The sequence below is a fragment of the Solanum stenotomum genome, unplaced genomic scaffold (genome assembly GCF_019186545.1).
Source record: "Solanum stenotomum isolate F172 unplaced genomic scaffold, ASM1918654v1 scaffold35636, whole genome shotgun sequence".
NCBI lineage: Eukaryota > Viridiplantae > Streptophyta > Magnoliopsida > Solanales > Solanaceae > Solanum > Solanum stenotomum.
The window spans coordinates 53,848-60,747 of NW_026033541.1; positions in this window are offsets into that span (position 1 = coordinate 53,848).

Genomic DNA, 6,900 nt, shown 5'->3' on the forward strand with positions numbered 1-6,900 from the left:
CCAGAAATAAAATCCTACTACCAAATCCTAAAATGTTACTCTATCATCTCAGGAAAGGTGAAATTGCTGCTAAGATGGAAAAGGGCAAGAATGTCGAAGTGAAAACGACTAAGGAGAGTCTAAGGATGAAACTGCGTCGACTCAAACAAGAGATTCGAGAGATGGGAGAAAGAAGAATAGAAGTAGAATTAGCCACCGCAGCTGTGCAAGCCAAAAGTGCAACACTGGACGCGGAGTTAGCGGCTAAGATGGCAAAATATATTGTCATGAACGAGGAGACGGTTGCTATGCGGAAGGAACATGATGCCTTCAACAATGATATAACCATAAGACTTCAGAAACTACATGGAAAATGCCCTTTCTTCAACCAAGAGGCCACCAACAATGGTCTTGAAGGCACTGGACCTGAATCTGTTGAAGAGGAACTTGAAGAGGAAATTGTCTATAGACCTCCTTTCAAGGGACGGTGGAAAGAAGAGAATGAGGAAACTGCCCCCGAAACATATGAGTTTACCCCCCGTGACTAATACAGCAGTCAGAGGAAGAAACTTCGGTGAAGGCACCATCTATCTCTTAGGAGCTTTATTATATGTTTTCACTTTCCTTGTAATCACCAGAAATGAATGAATGAAAATGAAATTCCTTTTTTGTATTCGAACTACGTAGGGCCTGAATTCTCTTTCGGAGATACGTAGGCAGCCGTTCAAGGCCCGGCCCCTATCTTTTTTAAATTTTCTTTCCCCCCCCCCCCTTTCATTCTACAAAGAAACATTGAGTTCAGATCAACAGATGCCAGAAGATGCGACAAGAAGACCTTAGCTCAACGCAATTTAACCTCTCTGAGTCACTAGCCCCAAAATAAAACGAACAGATTCCTGCTTGTTCAAAAAAATCAGTCCTCATTACTCGTGGGTTAACGTGTCCTCAAACGAAGCAACTTCTATGTGTTTATCTGCTTTCTATGTGATATCTTGCATTATTCATCCAGAACTAATACTGACAGATTTGCCTTTGAGTTGTTTTTCTCTACAGGTAGTTAGAACTGATCTGTGTTGATACACTGGCTGAACATCCCTATTTTACCAGATCAAAAGGGCCTACAGATTCCTTTCCCAGTCAAAGTTTACAAAAGGGAAAAGCTGCAATGGGTGATAACAACGAAGAAACCAGCCTTACTGATGTCGTGGTGGCTCAGCCCGCCCTTGCTGATCAGAATGAACTGATCCTACAGTTGATTCAACAAATTGCTGAGATGAGGGTCGAGATGCAGAGAAAAGAAGATTTGCCTCCTCCGATTTTTTCTGTCAACACTCAACTAGACGGAAGACCTCCAGTTCAAATTCCCCTTCCTAACGTGGAGCAAGCTCAGAACCCGCCTTCAAGTCCTGCTCGTAATCCCTCCATCATTGACCTTACCACCCAAAACCCCCATTACGCCTCAGCTTCTTACCAAACACCACACCCTCCTCAAGATACCAACCCCCAAGCACCACTCCCTTTCCCCAATGCAAACCACCAAACTGGCCTACCCCCTCAAAGCCAAAATCTTAACCGCCCGCACATTTCCCTCCATTACCAAAATCAACATACCAACCCCCAGACTTTCCCTCAAAATTACCAAGCTACTCAAAATGCCCGAAGTCCCTCCATTGCTCCACCACTACCACAAAAAGCCACATTTCAAATACCAGTTCCCAACGAGCATGATGCACATGGTTCGGAGCTCGACCACTATGAGGAGAGAGAGAGAGAGTGGAGGTCAAAGGAAGAGACCGCCAAGATAGATATGAAGGAGGAAATTAGGAAAGCCATGAAGGAGTTGAACTGCATTCCTGAGGTTGCCGGGTTGAATTACGAAGACCTATGCATTCATCCAAATTTAGACCTCCCGGAAGGGTTTAAGGTGCCAAAATTCGACGTCTTTGAAGGAACAGGGAACCCCTTAGCGCACTTGAGGGCCTACTGTGACCAACTCGTGGGAGTTGGGAGAGACGAAACTTTGTTAATGCGGCTTTTTAGCCGAAGTTTGAGTGGAGAGGCTCTCGAATGGTTTACGTCTCATGTAACAAAACAGTGGTCTAACTGGAATGCTCTGGCTAAGGACTTCATCGAACGATTCACCTACAATGTGGAGATCGTTCCTGATCGTTACTCCCTGGAGAAGATGAAGCAGAAGGCGACCGAGAGTTACCGAGAATTTGCATATAGATGGCGAAAGGAGGCGGCTAGAGTTAGACCTCCCATGTCAGAAAAAGAAATTGTCGAAGTGTTTATGCGAGTGCAGGAGCCCGAATATTACGACAGAATTATGTTGCTCGTTGGAACAAAATTTGCCGAGATAGTCAAGGTAGGTGAGACTATCGAAGGTGGATTGAGAACCGGGAAGATTGCCCGTATTGCTGCCTTGCCCGGATCTTCGGGCTTGTTGAAGAAGAAAAGAGAGGATGTGTCCTCTATCACTTATGAGGGGAAGAAGACCCCAAGAAAATCATCATCATACCAAGGTCGTTCTCGACCTTCACAGAGTTCGTACCCGACATGTTATGCACGGGTTGATTACCAAAATACCCCTCCCCCCAGTTACCAAAATACCCCTCCTCCCAGTTATCAAAATATTCCCCCTCCTAATTACCAAACTCCCCCTATTATCTACCAAACTCCCCCTCCAGTTTACCAGACGCCATCTCATTATTACCGAAATGTCGCACCCAACTGCGCCAACGTTCAAACAAATTACCAAACGCCTCCCCCAATGTACCAAACCCCAGCTCCACTTTACCAAAATACCCCTTCGAACTACCAAGCTCAACAACCAAACTACCAAACCAACTCATATCCCAGATATCAAGCCCCCCGTCCGAATGCTCCAAATTATCGCCAAATGCCTTCCCCTCAACAAGGCAATTACGATCCCCCCCGTCCTAGATTTGAGAAGAAGCCTGCTAGAATTTTCACTCCGCTTATTGAAAGCCGAACAAAGTTGTTCGAACGATTAACTGTGGCAGGATATATTCATCCAGTAGGGCCCAAGCCGGTTGACACTAGCTCAAAATTTTACAGACCTGATCAGAGGTGTGCGTATCACTCCAACAGTGTTGGACATAATACTGAAGACTGTATCAACCTGAAGCATAAGATTCAAGACCTGATTGACCAGAATGTGGTCTCTCTTCAGACAGTTGCACCCAATATCAATAGTAATCCTTTGCCAAATCATGGAGGCGCCACTATCAATATGATAGAGACAGATGACGATTGGTGCGTGACAAAGGCAATAGTTCCGATTGCTCCTGATGAACTGGAAAAGGCTGTGGCTTCGTTGAGCATTAGAGAGAAGAAAGAGTTTGTGATTCTGACACCCGAGAAGGCTGTTGCCTTGGTGCCACGAGAAACTCTTACTCGAGCAAAGTTTGTGATTGAAACGGCTGTTACCCAAGGTATAACCAGATCCGGCAGGTGCTACACACCAGAAGAATTGGCCCAAGGAGGGCAGAAGAAAGACCAAACATAAAGGCCGGTCAGTGAAGCTGAAGCCGAGGAGTTCTGGAGAAAGATGCAACCGAAAGATTATTCTATTGTGAAGCATCTGGAGAAGACACCAGCTCAGATTTCTGTATGGGCTTTGTTGATGAGTTCACAACTGCATAGGCAAGCATTGATGAGGGCTTTGGATGATACTTATGTGCCTGTGGGTACTAACAGTGATAATTTAGCAGCCATGATAAACCAGGTCATCCGAGGACATCGAATCAGTTTTTGTGACGAAGAGCTGCCCTTTGAAGGGAGGATGCACAACAAAGCTCTGCACGTCACCTGTATGTGTCGAGATAAGATAATTAATCGCGTCTTGGTCGATGATGGATCCGGTCTCAATATTCGCCCACTTTCGACTCTGAGGCAGCTGAAATTCGACGTGGAAAGCTTCACCAGAACCAAGTCAATGTGAGGGCCTTTGATGGAGTGCAAAGAGACACATTGGGTGCGGTGAACTTGGATATTCAGGTGGGTCCTACGGATTTTAATGTGCAGTTCCAGGTGTTGGATATCAACACCAGTTATAACTTGCTTCTCGGAAGACCGTTTATTCACATGGCCGGGGCTGTGTCTTCTACCCTTCACCAACTGATGAAGTTTGTTTGGAAAGAAAAGGAACTTGTCATTTATGGTGAAGGGAGTCATTCAAATGGGTATGCACCAATCGTTGATGATGTCTCTCGAGGTTGTGATTTCTACACGGTGGAGCTGGTAAATGCCACCGGTGATGACTTGGCTCCAGTGCCTCCTATGCCTGCCGTGTACAAGATGATTGCTACTGTCATGCTCCAGAATGGTTTCGAACCAGGTTTCGGATTGGGAAAGCACTTTCAAGGAATTGTCGAGCCTATCCAAATTCCGGCCAAAGGAGCAAAGTTTGGTTTGGGGTATGTCCCCACAGAGGATGACGAAGTCGAGGTGAAGAACAAGAGTAGTGACCAAGCATTGGCCAGGCCAATTTCTCATCTGTACGAATCATTTTCGGTACGAGAAAATGTCGATGATGATGGTCTCGGGGAAGGAATCTTAGGCCTTTTTGAGGAGATTAATGCGGTCATCGAAGAAGAAGCTGGGACATCAGGCATCCGTGATGCAGAACCTAAGGAGCAATTGCAGAATTGGACCTCCACACCACTCCTGATTTCTCGCTCATCTGGGTAGAAAAGACATGTGTCTTTGCTTGTTTTAAAATTGGTGGTAGTCCGGAAGAGGCCCGAGACCCACCCTTTATGCGATTTTATTTGTTTGAAGTTTTTAAATTCCCTTGTGATGTTTAGAAAGGCAAAATGACCCTCGGTCATAGCCAAAGTTTTTGCTTGTCTTTCAATTTAAATGAAAAGCCTCTTTTATCGAAATTTGTTTGTTACTTATCTATTTCCATTTTACTTTCGTAACTTGGTTTGTTTATGATTTCAGTAATATTAATTTAAAACCTGTCAATGTCATGTCATGTCATGAACCGAGTGAACAAAATGAGGCAGGTGATGATGAGTGTGAGGAATACGAAGAAGAAAGTGGGATTCCCGAACATGTTGCTGAAGAGTTTCGACAATTTGAAAATCGACACAAGCCAAATTTGGAAGAAATTGAAACTGTGAATCTCGGAAATGAGAAATGTGTTTAAGAAGTAAGAATCAGTATCCATCTGACGGAAGCTCAAAGAAGAGACCTGGTTCGTTTGCTTAGGGAGTACATTGATGTATTTGACTGGTCTTATAAAGACATGCCAGGGCTGAGCACAAATATGGTGTCCCACAAGTTGCCGATCAATCCAGATTTTAGTCCAGTAAAACAAAAGACTCGGAAGTTCAAGCCTGAGCTGAGTTTGAAGATCAAAGAGGAGATTAAAAAACAGATCAAGTCTCAAGTAGTGGAAGTAACGCAATATCCGACTTGGTTAGCCAACGTTGTTCCGGTTGCCAAGAAAGACGGAAAAATCAGAATTTGTGTCGACTACAGAGATCTCAACAAAGCAAGCCCGAAGGATAATTTTCCGTTGCCAAACATCCACATTCTTATTGATAATTGTGCTAAGCATGAGATGCAGTCATTTGTGGATTGTTATGCTGGTTACCACCAGATCCTGATGGATGAATAAGACGCAGAAAAGACAGCTTTCATTACACCTTGGGGTGTATATCATTATCGGGTGATGCCTTTTGGTCTCAAAAATGTCGGTGCTACTTATATGAGGGCCATGACAACCATCTTTCATGATATGATTCATAAAGAGATCGAGGTGTATGTAGATGATGTCATAATCAAGTCCCGCGAGAGTTCGGATCACTTGACTCACTTGAGGAAATTTTTTGATCGGTTACGCCAATACAATTTGAAATTAAATCCCGCCAAGTGTGCTTTTGGAGTGCCAGCTGGCAAGTTGTTGGGATTTATAGTCAGCAGGAGGGGCATTGAGCTTGATCCTTCCAAGATCAAGGCAATCCAAGAATTACCTCCTCCAAAAACCAAGAAAGAGGTGATGAGTTTTTTGGGAAGGTTGAACTACATCAGTCGGTTCATAGCTCAATCCACAGTGGTGTGTGAGCCCATATTTAAGTTATTGAAAAAAGATGCCTCGACCAAGTGGACCGGAGAATGTCAAACTGCTTTTGATGCCATCAAGAACTATTTGTCCAATCCGCCGGTGTTGGTCCCTCCGCGAGAAGGGAGTCCGTTATTGCTATATTTGTCTGTCTCAGATAACGCATTGGGATGCGTGCTTGGTCAACATGATGAAACTGGGAAGACAGAGCGAGCCATTTATTACTTGAGCAAAAAGTTCACTCCATATGAGGCTCGTTACACTCTTTTGGAGAGGACATGTTGTGCTTTGACTTGGATCGCTCAAAAGTTGAGACATGATTTGTCTTCTTATACCACATACCTTATTTCCAGGATGGACTCGTTGAAATATATTTTCCAGAAAGCAATGCCGACTGGGAAGTTGGCTAAATGGCAAATGCTTTTGAGTGAATTTGACATCGTGTACGTGACTCAGAAGGCGATAAAGGCACAGGCCTTAGCCGATCATCTTGCAGAGAATCCAGTTGATGAGGAGTATGAACTGCTCAAGACTTATTTTCCTGACGAGGAAGTTTCATTCGTGGGCGAAGATATTTCTGAAGCATACCCTGGATGGAGAGTATTCTTTGATGGAGCGATGAATCATCAAGGGAAAGGAATCGGAGCAGTCTTAGTGTCAGAAACCGGTCAACACTATCCAATGGCGGCTAAACTCCGATTTGAATGCACGAACAACATGGCTGAGTATGAAGCTTGCATCCTCGGTCTGAAGATGGCAATTGATATGAATGTTCATGAGCTTCTGGTTATTGGAGACTCAGACTTACTGATTCATCAGGTTTA